Source organism: Lucilia cuprina, chromosome 6, assembly GCF_022045245.1.
Source record: "Lucilia cuprina isolate Lc7/37 chromosome 6, ASM2204524v1, whole genome shotgun sequence".
Classification (NCBI taxonomy): Eukaryota; Metazoa; Arthropoda; class Insecta; order Diptera; family Calliphoridae; genus Lucilia; species Lucilia cuprina.
Window position 1 is genome coordinate 61,020,728 of NC_060954.1, and position 15,556 is coordinate 61,036,283.

The 15,556-nt window shown below is 29.2% G+C and overlaps 1 protein-coding gene across 3 annotated transcripts in view; it reads right to left on the minus strand.

Moving 5' to 3' along the window:
- LOC111681185 (netrin receptor unc-5) overlaps positions 1 to 15,398 on the minus strand; it is a 49,427-nt gene extending 34,029 nt beyond the window's left edge. Inside the window, exons 1-2 of one of the 3 annotated variants that reach the window (XM_046953876.1) lie at positions 15,045 to 15,398; positions 13,958 to 14,250 (exon numbers count right to left, since the gene is read on the minus strand). The gene's annotated coding sequence lies outside the window, so the exon portion shown is untranslated. Of the gene's footprint in view, positions 1 to 7,744; positions 8,279 to 13,957; positions 14,347 to 15,044 lie in introns of those variants that run through there. The other 2 variants (XM_046953875.1, XM_023442922.2) reach the window with 2 other exon arrangements.
- Between the last annotated feature and the right edge of the window lie 158 nt (positions 15,399 to 15,556).

A 15,556-nucleotide genomic window follows, 5' to 3' on the forward strand; every position in this document is an offset into this window, starting at 1 on the left:
TTCTTGTATATAGTCTAGTCTATATTCTAGAAGAAAAAGAAGTCTTGTCTATAGTTAAGTCTATAGTCTAGTCTATAGTTTAGTCTATAGTCTAGTCTATAGTCTAGAATATGGTTAAATCTATAGTAAAGTATATATTCTATTGTCTAGTCTTCAGATTAGTTTACTTTGGTCTAGTCTATTCTATACTGTATTCCAGTCTCGTCTATAGTGTAGTATATAGTCTAGTCTACAGACTAATTTACAATCTAGTCTATAGTCTAGTCAATGGTCTAGTTTATAGTCTAATCTAATCAATATTCTAGTCTATAGTCTGCTATATAGTGTAATCTAAAATGTAGTCTATAGTCTGGTTAATATTCTAGTCTTTACTTTAGTCTATAGTCTTTAGTGTAGTCTATGGTCTAGTCAATAGTTAAATCTAAAGTCTACACTTTAGTGATCTAAATAGTCTTGTGAAGTCTAGTCTACAGTCTAGTCTGTAGTCTAGTCTATTGGCTATACTGGAATATTCACGAATATTTCACTTTATTCACAAAAAAGATCTTACAACGATCATGAAAATGAATTTAAATAAAAATCGTTCTTCTTAGCTCAAAAATATTCATGTTTATATCAGCGGAATCGCTTTTAAAAACATCTACAGAAATTTTCCAACAAAAAGAGTAAAAGATCTAAATGCAATTACATTGAGATGGAAATTGATCATCACGATCACTTTCTCGTTCAACGTTAATCCCCAAATCTCAAAATTAGTTTGAATAATTCATTTTTTGTAATAAAATTAATATATTTTTGACATTTGCTTTCATAGCTTATTCTCAACTAAAAATCCTTATAACTACTTATAAGCCTAGAAATAATTCATCTGTCGGAGCGAGAAAAACTCGTATGTGACAATTTATAATCACTTAATACCGCACAAACAATAAATTTCTCTACAAATCTTAAACAAAACCCCCCGATAATCCCTAGTTTTTTTATTTTTTTGTTGTACGATTGCTCTTCTTTTTTTTTTTTTTTTGATAAATGACTTTAAAAATATATTATGACATTTTAAAAACAAACATCTATATATAATTCTTAAATTTTTCTGACACTGAGTGTAGAACAAGCTGTGGAGAAGAAAAAGAAATCTTACATTTCATATCTCCTCTAAGTTGCATTAATGTTTTACAGCGAGTTGTATGTACATGCAGGCAAAACATACCATCATACCAACGTACTACATGTGCAACAAGATCACTACATGTTTTTTATTATTATTTTTTATTATCTCATAATAAATTAAGCAAAATTCATTGCAACAACTACAAGACAATAAGTATTAAATAATAATAAATATAGCAGCAACCCGCTTTGGCTGCATGAATGAATAATGCATTAAGTTATGGGGAGGGAAGACAATTGTACTTTTTATTTGGGATACAAATTAAAAATTCTGAATTATTAAATAATAAAGGATTTCTGGGAAATTAATATACAATGTAGTTGGTTACTCTTTTAATTGTGGCTTAACTTTGATTTAATTTTAACAGATTTAAGATGAAAAGAAGCCATAAGTTGCCTCTCAGTTTTAAATAAAACATTTGCTAAGTTTTGGGAAAAGGGTCAACAATAACAGAGTCAAAGTCGAGAGCAATACTAGGAATTGAAAACCACATTGTTATAGTTTTTGTTAAAAAAATTTTATTAATGCAGTCAAATTTTATTGAAAAATTTTAAACTATAATATAGTCTTTAGTATAGAATATACTGAAGTCTATAGTCTAGTCTATAATCTAGTCGATAGTATAGTCTATAGTTTTGCTTATAGTGAATTCTATATATTAGTCTATAGTGTAGTCTACAGTGAAGTCCATAGTCTCGTCTATAGTCCAGTTTATAGGCCAATCTATAGGATAACGTATAGTCTAGTCTACAATCTAGTCTACAGTATAGACTATAGTCTTGCCTATAGTGTTGTCTATAGTAAATTCTATAGTTTAGCCTATTATCTAGTCCAGTCCATAGACTAGTATATAGTCTAGTCAATAACTTTGCTTTAAGTTTAAAGTCGAATGTATAGTCTAATCTGTAGTATAATATATAGTTTAGTCTACAGTCAAATCTATAGTCTTGTTTAAAGCGCTGTCTATAGTCAATTCCAGAGCCTAGTGTATAATCTAGTCTATAATGTAGTTTATAGTCTAGTCTATAGACTAGGCTAGATAATAATCCAGTCTATAGTCTAGTCCATAGGCTAATGTATAGTAACTTTCCTTATTCTGGTCTAGTCTATAATATAGTTAATAATCTAGTCAATAGTGCATTCTAGTCTGGAATCCAGTTTATAGTGTAGTCTATAGTCTTGTCTATAGTCTTATGTATAGTCTAGTCTATAGTCTAAGGTATAGCCTATTCTATAGACTAGTATAAAGTATAGCCTAAAGACTAGTGTATAGTCTTGTCTTATGTCTAGTCTAAAGTCAAGACTAATGTCTAGTCTATAGTCTAGTTTAAAGTCTCTAGTCTTTGGTCTTGTCTATAGTCTAGTCAATTTGATCATTGTTGCTTCCAATTTAACTGGACTGCATATGTATGAGTAACTATGTGGGGTAATAAAGTTAAGAGTAAAATTGTAATTATTTAACAAAAGAAAAGCACAACTACAAGAACAAGAACAACAACAATAAAGGAACTGTCATATTTGAATTAAAAACAAACAAACAAACATGAACAACAACATAAAAATAATAAACTTAAACTGTTATAAGGAAATGCGTGGGTTCTATGTATTTTCGAGATACAATATATATTTTATTTATTTTTTAAAAGAATATCAAGTTTTTTAGCTTTTTTCCTTTTTTTTTTTTTGACGGAAAATGAACTTTAGATATTATTACAATTGCTGTTGTTGTTACTCTTGTCATCCATATTCATATTAAAAAAAATACAACAGTCAACAACAATGTAAAAGCGTGGAGTAAATACAAAAACTTTTAAGTTTTTGTTTTACAATGAGGAATAGATAAATAAATATGAGTTGTATGGTTTTATTTAAACTTTATTAGATACTCTAACATAAATCCATACATACTTACATACAAACGAGTACAAACATACATTTGTCCCTGTGTAAATATCTATTGTATATGTAATTGTAACTACAGTTAGTAAATGATACGTTAAATTATATACATACTTCCCTCCCTCCCTCCTTTATTACCCTGTGATAATAGTTTAAGTCTCTTTTGGTCTTACAAAACTTCTTCTAGACAATCAAAAGACAATAGTCATAATGTGTTGTTATTAGTATTGTTGTTTTTACTGTTTTTCGTTTAAAAACCCCTAATGTATATTATATGTTGCTGTTTGTTTTTGTTGTTAGCTTAGAATGTTAAAATCCATTTTAAAATTGTATTTACTGATAGTAGCCTTGTCATACTTGCATGTGGAAAGAAGAATATTTGAAAGAAATCAAACTCCTTTTTAGTAGTATTTTCACTTATTAAGAGGGGAAAACTTGAAATGAACTTTATATCAGGTGTTAGCAACCTTTCGAAGAAGTTTTAAATGTTTTGTTTTAATACTGAACTATTAAGCAGACTATTGGCTAGATTAGGGATTAGACTGTAACTAGACTATAAATAAAACTATGAACTTAACTATAAACTATTTACAAGATTATTGACTATACTATCGACTAAACTATGAACCTAAACTGATCTTACTAATGGCCACACTCTGTAGACTAACCCATATGTGTATGTACTACAAGACTATTAATCACTAGATTATTAAAAGGAGTTTGAGCAATTGACTAGACTTATGGAACTAAACTATAGACTAGACTATATTCTAAGATATTTTATAGTCTAGAGTCTGCTAGACCATGGGCTAAACTATATGCTAGGTCAGCTGACTAGATTGTACATCAGAATATTGATCAGTCTATTTATCGAACCATAAACTGGAAACTGTACTATACTCTAAACTATAGACTTGACAACAAAAGTGATAGTAACAACTTCAAAAAAATTTCTTTTCCTGAATAGAATTTTCAAAACTTTTTGAAAAATTACTTTTCTCATGCAATTATAAATGACATATGTATGTTTTATAAGAATTAACGAAAAAAAACTAATAAAACAATTTAATTATCTAATAATTTTACACAAAAAGTAATTAACAAAAAGCCGACCTACATACATGATTTTCAAGTGATGACAATTAAAAAAAATTAAATAGTTCCTCTTAAGTAATTACTTGACAAACTACAAAAGCGTGGGTTTTAAGGTTTTATATCTATAGCCAGCAGCTGCTGTTGGAAGTGCTTCAAAGTAAACACTTTAATTAGCAGTTTAATTGTAACTTATATAAGAATAAATTTCAAATAAATGAAAAATTACTTGTAATAAAATAATGATTTAAAAAGAAGCTATAACTTCAAGCAATAAAGAATTTTTATTTTAACAAAAATAATTTCTTTTAACTTAAGGCGTTGCTACTTAATATTCATAAGTGAAAAGTATAAGAAAAAACCCAGGTAAACTTCTTTTAAAGATTAAAATAAAGCGATAAATTAGCGTTTTAAAAACCCTAACTACCCTTTTTACAACAAAAAACGAAGAGAAAGAAAAAAGAAACTCTTGTTATAAAGCCTGCAAGGGCCTTATATTTCCCCTAACGGTATGAATAGAACGTATTCAATACATATTTTAAGAAAAGAAAGAATTCAATGTTGCAACATGTTAACTTACGTGTTCTTTTATGTTGTTGTTATTGTTGTTGGTAAAGTTCCTTTTTCTTTTTAGTTTCCTTTTTTTATATTTCTTTGTGTATAGTGTTTTCTATGCCAAAGACGACATTTGTATGCATTTCAAAAAAAAAAAACAAGTCCTGCTGCAGTTTTTTTATCCTTCTTTTTACTTTTGTTTGCCTTAGTATAGTGTGGTATATCCTTTCTTTATATTGGTTTAGGTGTAAGTTTACAATAGTATTTGTAAGTAAGTAAGGTATGTATATATGATACTTTATTTGTATTAATATTTGTATTTGTTTGTTGTTGGTATTTTTAGTTTTATTTCTGTTAATATTTTCCAACTTATTTATATCATGTTACAATCCTCAAAACTGCACTTTACTCTAAGGAGTAGCGACAACAACAACAATAACATAGAACCACAATTTAAAATGACACAACGAAGGCGAAGACGTCTGCAATAGTGACAATAATAACGATTACAGCAAGCAAATAAAAAATATACAAACACACACATACGTAACTCCGTTTTAAAATCGAGGACAAGGAATTTGAACATTTTCTCATACACATACATACAAACCCATTAAGTCGGTTAGAAAAAACTCATACAATCATGTTCATTCACTTTAAAATCAAATACACAGTGACGGGAATGATATTACGAGGAGCGCTGGAAAATTGTATTAAAAATTTAAGGGCTTATGATCTTATATTATAACTAATCGAACTAAAGATCTTTTAAAGAATTTATGATCGTTTTATTTGTTGGGACCTTTTTATTATAGATTTTCTTATTAGTTTTACTATAAGTATTTAAAGGATCACTGTATAACGATCATAAAAAGATCGGCTTCTTATTCTATATGTAACTGAGAAGATTTGTAATGAAAATGTTCTGAAATGACAATTGATCATAACATATTTTTCTTTTCAAATTGATCTTTGAAGTTTCCTTTTCATTTTAGAATAGTTCAGGAAGAATCGATAGCAAAATAAAACAAATTATTCTTACGTTTTGATAAGTGAAATTAGGCGAATTCATTTAAAAAGAGAGCTGATCTTCATATGTGAACAAATTCTAATAGATTTGTAAAAATATCAATCATAATATTTTGTCAATTACAAAATGAATTGTAACGATCCTCTTTTGATATTTAATCATTTAAAATGGCTTGTTTTTCTCATGGCAAAGAATAATCTCGAAAGATCAATTTTGAAAGATCAGTTTGCGAAAATATCAATCAAACTCTTTCGCCAAATGGAAACTATAGTTGATTGCAATGCTCTCTTGATCGCATCGAAGTCTAGATGAAAAATAACATAACGATTTCAAAAAATTGATTTGTAGCAAATTATGATCGCAACAATGGATATGCACATTTGATGAGATTATCTCTGCAAACCTATAAAATTTGTCGAGACTCGGTTTTTAACAAGATGCAATTTCGTTTTCAAATAATAAAATTGTTATTCTAAATTTCAAAGACGGAGGTGCAATTAAAAACGTTATATATATAATAACAATCTAACAAAGTGAGAAGATCTTTCAGTCGCCGATTGCAAAACTTGGACGATTTATGTGCCCAAGTAATGATCTTTCTACTCACATTTCAATGCAAATGAAAGAGCTATTAAGAGCTGTAGCTATTAATATTGTACGGAAACCTTTTCAGTGGAAAAATTATCATATTAACAAAATGATCAAGATAAAAATTGAAACATAGAGAGTTAAAGTGCTTCAAGGTGTATTTGAATTAGTCTGATATACATGTAGCAACAAGCAGATAATATGAGAAAATCTTTAAGGCAGCATCGATCGCAAAATTTCCAATATTTTGGAAAATTTATTTACTCGAGTAATGTTTTTTCTACTCACATTTCGATGCAATTACTAATTTGTTCGAAAACGTTTTGTGTCGAGAAATGATAGTATTGACAACACGATCAATATAAAAATTGAAACGTAGGGAGTTAAAGATCAATCAAGGAGTAATTGAATTATACTGATATTCATATAACAACAAGCTGATCTCGTGATATTTTGAACGGTTTATATGCTCGACTAATGATCTTCCTACTCACATTTAGATCCAATTGAAAGAGTAAACTTGTAGCTATATATTTTCCGGAAACCTGTTATGTCGAGAAAGGATCGTATTGACAACACGATCAAGATAAAAATTAATATATAAGGAGATAAAATCGATGAAACTTATAACTAAATTAGTTTTAAAAGATTTTATGTTTAAGATTTATAAAATAATTCCAATCAACATTAGCAGGCATCTAGCCTTCAGTATTTTCCTTGTTTTAAATTCCAAACAAAAACTTTTCAAACTGCTTTCATAATTACAAAATTTTTAAAAGTCTTTAAGGAGTAACGAAACATCTGCAACACAATTCAACTTCAAACGTATGGCTTAAAAGTATAGGTCTGTGTGTCTGTCTGTCTGATTTAAAGTACATACAATAGCAAGGAGTTTGTTTCTTTTCTTATTTTTTTGTTTTCTTCATTTTATTTTAACAATACGTTAACAATACATTTCATATTAAACATTTATTGTAACGTCTCAAAAAGAGGAGTGTGTGTTTGATTGTAAGTATTTTCTTGGCTGCTCCTTGCTGAGTTTCATTCGTATACATTTCTTATTATTCAAGCCAAAAAAAAAATAACGAAAAAATACAAAAATGAAAAGAAGGCAACAATTTAGGGGTTTATATTTGCAACAGCAAAAACAAAAAACAAAACAATAAAAATAAATAAAAAAACGAAAAAGAAAAATTCAATTTTCCGCTTTTTTTCGATTTTATAATTTGTTTGTATACGTGCCGTGTGTATTTTGTAATTCTAACACACACACAGATACAAACTAACAAACACAAACATACTTTTGCACAAAATCAAGTTAATCGTTGTTATCCTGTTGACTATGGTTGTGATTTTATACATATTTTTTCTAAACATATCTAAACACATACATTTATATACATACGTACATTATTATTTTACTGGATACTGTAACATTTCGTATTTATTATGTATATCTTTAATATTTTTCTGCTTTTTTTTTTTGTATAGAGATATTTTTCTTAATAATTTTTTTTTGATATTTGCTGCTCTACTAGAGAAATAGTTGCTTTTGAAATTTTTTCACAAACAACACGTACACTTATCTTTGTATATAACAAGGATTCAATTTATTTTGTATATGTAGGTATTACACTTTATATTTAATTCATATCATATTTCCAAAAGTAACACACTTATTTGTCAATTTAGCGTAAAAACAACAAGAAGAAATGAAAACAAAACCGAAAACTAAAACCAAAATAAATCGAACCGTATAACGTCTTGTATTGAACCGAAATTTAAAAGTATATTTTTCATTAAAGATATTTTTTATGTATCGTTTTTTCTTGTTTTGTTCTGGTGTGTAAGAAAAAAACATAAATAAACAATAATTGAATGTAAAGTTTAAGATTTTTTACGCACGTCCAAACACGCTGACATATCTAAACAAACTAAATGTGAGTGAATATTCCACATACTCACAGTGATAGACGACCGACTGACAATGTCAAAAACTTCAATAAGGGAATCAATTTTATAAATGAGTACAAAAAGTATTATAAATACTTATACTCTCTTTTGACTCTCTCATCATCATCATCATCTCTCATTTTTAGTTTGTTTCTTTTTTGTTTCTTCATGTCGTTATTGTGTTTTATTTAATGTTACCACCAAAATGTACTTTATGGCTAGTGATGACTATTAAGTGCTTTTGTTAGAGATTTTTGGTGTTTTTACAAATTTAAGGATTCTTATTTGAGTCGCAATAAAAAATCACTGTTATTGTAGTTCAATATTTCAATTGTCATATGTGCTTTGATTCCATGGCATATGTCAGATCTATGCTGTCAAACTGTCAGTTAAACTCCTAAAGTTGACAGCTGCAGTACTTTTATAACATAAAATCTCCTTCCTTTTGTCAATCTCACTCGGTCTAATTTGATGAACTAACTCATTACACAACTCGGGGAAATAAAAAAAAATTATTTGGTTTTGAAGTTTCACATTCCAACTTATTTAATTAAGTCGGCTCTACAACCTGTTGTTGGTCTTTGTTTGCTTAATGAATGATTTCCAAAGCACTTCAATCTTGTGCTTACTGTCTACAATTTAAAATACCAAGAGATTTCGAAGCTCTTCCACATATTCTATCTGAACTGAAGTCTCGGTTTTCCATGTCTGCGCTTTCCCTCAAAGTTTTCCTTTAACGCCTTTCTTTCATTCTTTGGAAATGTCTGTGATAGATCTTTAGCAAGAATTCATCTAGGACTGATTCATCCGCATTTGTACACTGTGATCTTCGTTTACCGAAAGAAGACTCTGTTCTTCATCTGTTTGCGTGTAGAAAGTAGCATCTATTTGCCAGCACTATTTATCTCTTTATGCCATTGTTGACATCGTTTCTCTGATTAATAGCTGATACATTGTATATACATAAATACGTCCACTACCTTCTCGCGGAACCTTTCTTGCAGTTGCCAGCATTGTTTTCGTTTTTTCTTCATTTACCAGGTGATCTATTTTCAATGATCAATAAAGTGGATATCTGTAGTACTTTTATAACAAAATACTCTTCTTGTTGGTTCTACAATTCTGGATTCTTCGCTTCGATATGATCGGAATCTCTCTCTCTCTCTTTGGTAAGAAAAACTGGAGAACAATTCTTTAGAAATGTTCTGCTGTTTTCGTTTTTTTTATTTACCATTTGATCAATTTTCAATGATCAATATAATAGACATCTGTAGTACTTTTATAACAAAATATTCTCCTTATTGTTTCTACAATTCTTCGCTTCGATATGATCGGAATCTCTCTCACCCTCTCTTTTGTAAGACAAACTAGAGAACAATTCTTCAGACATGATCTGGTGTTAATTTTTAACAATACTTCAGAAAAGTTCAGGTGCTATCTAGCCATTCTAACTGTTCTTTCTCCTAGTTCTCTTGGCATTTTAATCATTGCATTGATCAGCTCGGGAGTATAGTTCTACCAACTATTGTGAACTTATTCGCTTCTAAATTCATCATGAACTTATTCACAACATTTTGTAGACACCAGATACATAATTTAATCTGAGCACTGATTCCGATATTTTAATACGCTCTTTTTTTGCTTAACTGTTGCAGTATTTAATCTGCAGCGCTGAGTCTGACCCAAAATTTATATAATTTACTCGTTTTACCCGACCTTATTTGAAGATTTCATCTAGATCCCTATTCAAGTTAAACAATCGTACAAATTGAAAGTACAATCAATGACTTCTTTTTTATGTCCGCAGTGGAAGCGCTAATTCGAATGAAAATTCGTACCAAAGTTTCCATGATTCGAGAACACAAATCGGTCGATATATCAAGAATTTCGCTTTCGATGTTGTCGATATTTAAAAGAGGAAATACATTACCTAGATCACTATGAAAAGTTATCAAGAAAAGAAATTTTCTAAAGAAAAAAGATCCAAAGCCTAAACAACTGAAAAATTTGGATTATTATATTCCAACTAACTATTCCTAAAGACTCTCCGAACAGCTGTTTTTTCCCAATAGAGAGCTTTTTGTATCTTTCAAGTGGACGCCACACTTTTTTTGGTTTTCATTTACATTGTGGCAATGATGTTTATGTTCTGTGTGCGCTGTGCGGTACGGTGCTGGGTTGTGTGCAGTGCAGTGCTTTGCTGTATGCGGAGTAGTTCTAGAAGTACAAACCACTTCTATGCCACTCTGTGTGTTTTTTTGTTTTAAAGACCAACGAGTACTTGTATATGGCAATGACTCTCCTGGCGCCTCTTTATATTATTGTTATTGTGTTCGTTCGTTTAGTGTTACATACTGTGTGTGTGTGTATTTTTTTGAATATTTATTCTTGTTGTTGCTACTCGTGTTGTTGTAGGTTGTGTATTTTTTCCTTTTTTGCTATGTGTTTTTTATTTATTATTGTTTTATATTTATTCCTCGTATTTTTTTTATATTCTGAAGTTGGAAGGTTATGTCAGCTGTGTACTTGCATACTCTCCTTAAACACACTCTCACTCTCTCACTCATCACCGTCATCATCGTAATTCTCGAGGAGTACGTACAACTGTTGTTAGATGTTTGTACAATGATAAGAGTACAACATCATGTCTTGTGAACATTTTTGTACAATATTCTTTTGTGTCTTCGGTAAAGGAAAATTAATTTATTAAAAAACTTTGATATTTGACAAATATGTCAAGTCTTGTTTTGTCAGATTTTAAGAACATTTATTTCAAACAGATTTCCATTTTTATGTATGGGGTCCATTATAATTCCCGATGCCTGTTAAGTGTATTCAACGGTGAGTGTGTGTGTACGTGTGTCTGTGTGATACTTTGATTTTAACAATCAGTTCGTGCACGAACTAGGTTCTCACTTAACAATCAACCGTCTTCTTATCCATTAACGTACATTTGTTTTAACACGATGTGGCAACAAGTAAATAACATGCAACAACAGTTTTGTTGCTCCATGTTGTTGTTAAGTGTTGGATAAAGTTAAGGATTTTATATGAAAATCGCATTTTGAAAGGTTTGTTTTTTTGCGTAACATTGACTCATAGTTGTTGGCAACAACAAAGAAATCGTTGAGCTATTGATGTTAATTTTCCGGACTAAATACATATAGAGCAGGGGTTCACCATGTACATTAAGCATTCTTAAAGATATTTATATTTTAATTAATGGAATAAACTGAAGACCAAATTATAGACTAGACTATAGACTAGACTATAGACTAGACTATAGACTAGACTATAGACTAGACTATAGACTAGACTATGGACTAGACTATAGACTAGACTATAGACTAGACTATAGACTAGACTATAGACTAGACTATAGACTAGACTATAGACTAGACTATAGACTAGACTATAGACTAGACTATAGACTAGACTATAGACTAGACTATAGACTAGACTTTAGACTAGACTATAGACTAGACTTTAGACTAGACTATAGACTAAACTTTAGACTATAGACTAGACTATAAATTAGACTTTAGACTAAAGAACTTTTAAAACTTTCCAATTATTAGGTTTTATATGTTATTAAATGAAACCCCTTTTTTTAGTTTACATTAAAAATCCAATCAGATAACTTAAATATATGTAAATTCAAAAAATGTCTAAACAACTGCCTTCCCAAAACAAAAAAAAAAATAAATGTATTGAAAGGACAAATTGTTTATCAGATAATTAATGATTTCAAGTGGTAGGGAAGCCACTTTCCTAATCATACATGTAAGTAAAAGTACTTATACATACAACGCGATACTTTCAGCTACTTTAGTTTTCTTGCCGATAAATCTCAAGTGTTCTTTAGTATAAACAAATAAATATTTCTTATACTTCTGCTAGCAATTACAAATATGTATGTATGTATGTATGTATGTATGACATTGTATGTACTTAAATGTAACATCTTCCTCAAAAACAAAAATTAAAAAAGACAAGACAACAACAAAAATCACTTCATATTCAATTATAAAATGTGTTTCCTTTTTTGATGATTTACTTTACTTTGTGTGTTTTCAACTTTTACTCTTTCTACTCTTTCGTTTTACTATCTTCGACATGTGATTTTTCCCAAATGTCCTTAAATTTTAATCAATAATCAAACAAAAACTAATTACATATTCCTACTTACAAACATGAATAGTTAGATAAGCAAATATTACAGTCACATACAGATACAGATGTTAAGATACGAGGGGCGTTTAGAAATATTATTTTTAATTATATCTTGTTTTTAAATAGTTCAACTTAAAAAACTTGGTTTTAAGATAATAATTTTAAATAATTTTTGTTCTATTCTTAATCTTCAGACATTTGTTTGAAAGGATACAAAGGCCTTTCGTTTTTCAAAGAAACAATGTTACATTTGAGTGCCGCTTGAAGATTTCGATTATAAGCTAGACAAAGAGTAACATTTTTAGTGAATAGTAAAAAATAATCGATTTTCTAAAACACTTCTTCTGCCAGACCTCATATGTACATTTAGAAATTATATACCAACATTTGTATATATTCACAACATACCAAGAGTAGGATATAGAGAGTTAAATATAAGATATGTGATGCTTTTACATAACATACTCCTTCAAAACTACAAAGCAAAGGTGGAAAATGCAGTAGTATTGTAAAATTTGCTGAAAATGTTTAGCGCCACAAAATTCAGCTTTAATATTTCTTGTTTCCTTAGACTAGTCTTTAGTCTAGTCCATAGACTAGTCTTTAGTCTAGTCCATAGACTAGTCTTTAGTCTAGTCATAGACTAGTCTTTAGTCAAGTCCATAGACTAGTCTTTAGTCTAGTCCATAGACTAGTCTATAGTCAAGTCCATAGAATAGACTATAGACTAGTCTAAACTGGACATAAACTAGTCTACAGTCTAGTACATAAACTTGTCTACAGTCGAGTCCAAAGTTTAGTCTATAGACTAGTTCATAGACTATAGTCTAATCTATAGGTGAGTCTATAGTCAAGTCTATATATTAGTCCATAGTCTCGCCTATAGTTTAGTACATAGACTAGTCTGTAATCTATACCATAAACTTTTGTCTTTAGACTAACTAGTACATAATTTAGGTCGTAGGCTAGTTCTATGGTCTAAACACTAGTCTATAGACCAGTCTATAGTTTAGACTATAGACCAGTCTATATTCTAGTCTATAGACTAGTCTAAATTGGACATAAACTAGTCTATAGACTAGTTCAAAAACTTGTCTACAGTCAAGTCCAAAGTTTAGTCTATAGACTAGTCCATACATAGACTATAGTCTAATCCATAGGCTAGTCTATAGTCAAGTCTGTAGACTAGTCCATAGGCTCGTCAATAGTTTAGTACATAGACTAGTCTGTAATCTATACCATAAACAGTTTAGGTCATAGACTAACTTATAGGAAAGCTTAAAAATTAGTCTATAGACTGTTCTACAGTATTGAATTCGATTTAATAGTATATAGAAATAAATTAACAAATTTAAACATTAAACTTTCCATCTCTGTCACATACTCAAGTTTCTCGAATGTTTGTATATAGAAACATTTCACATCCTTTTTGGGATTATCAATTAATAATTACAATCATTATTATAATAATAACAGTAAATAAATGTTACGCTCACCATATGTTACCACCTTGTAACAGTTACTACTGCTCCCCAAACCTACTGCTGCTGCTGATGTTGCAGAATCTTGTGCGGTTTTTCACTCTCTTGGTATGTCACTGCGCTCTTTAGCATTTTAATATGCCTGTTTTTATTTTATTATTCTTGATAAAATATTTGTTGTTGTTTTTTTGTATATAAAATTTTATTATAATTTAAATTTTACCACAGCACTTAAGTCAGATGTTTTTACATACATACAAACATATTTTGAAGCGCGCCACTAGTGATTATTATTAAAGATACAGATACTGTAAAAACAACAACAATATACACACAAACAGAAAAAACACATTCAACCGTATGACAATTGTGGCAGCAACAAAAATATGAATACGAAACATTCATACATACATACAAACATACATAAATAATAATTTTTAAACTTTTCCCGAAAAGTTTTATATGATTTTATTTGTTTTGGTGATTTTCCCGATTTGTTGTTGTAGTTGTTGTTGTTATTTTACACTTTTGTTTCTCGTGCTGTTTTTATTTTATAAATATCATTAATATTACACAAATTCTCACACAATTTACACACATATTTGTAATATTACTAAATATTAAATATTTGACTACATTTATAGATAGAACAAGAGACAGTCGGCCGTCCATTCCACCGACCAACCAACCAACAGACCCAACAGACAATAAATATAATTTATGGGAAAAGTCATAAAACAAATATTTTGAATAGATTTTGTAATATAAAAAAAGACGAAAAAATTCAGTTCAAATACCAACAAACTAAAAAGCAATGGAATCAAAAGGTCGGTAGTCTTAAAAACAAACAAAAAGCAAAAAATTTCAAATTTTCATACAAAAAAAAAAAGAAAAAGCTGAAATGAAAATAAAACTAAAAGATGCACAAATCCACATTCATTCCGTTTAAAATGCAGGAAGAAGTTCTTTTTTGATTATTATTGCCGTTTTTTCTCTGTTTTGTTGTTGTTATTTTTTGTATTTGCTTAAAAGCTTTTGCTGTAATGTGAGGGTGTATGTTGGTATGTAGTATGTATGTATGTATGTATGTATGTATTTGTACATTTTCTACATCAGATGAAAATTTTGTGAAGAAGAACAAGATGCGAAATAAGTATCTTGTGGATACTTTAGCCATCAATTATGTGCATTCCGGTGTATGTATTTTTAACACTCACAACTTTTTTTCTTTCTTACTTTTTTTACATTTTTTGTATTATTCTTATTTTCTTTTACTTAAATTATTAAGCAAATATTGCACTTTTAGATTTTATTTAATTTATTTTAGATTTTCTAAATATTTTATCAATATTTTTGCCATTTATTTTGCAAAATTTATATTTTTGCTCGCAATTTTTCTTTGATGTTATCCCGAGAGTATACTAAAATGTTACAAAAACAAACCATTTTCGTTGACGTCTAGAGTATTACTTTTTTTAAGCCTGTGGTCCCTTTTTTGCGTAGTAAAGTTGTTAAAAAGGAATACGAAAAATAAACATTACCCGCGCAGAGAGTAGAGAGTGGCAACACTCTAAATGTTACTGCTGCCATCAGAAATACAACTCTAAATTTTAA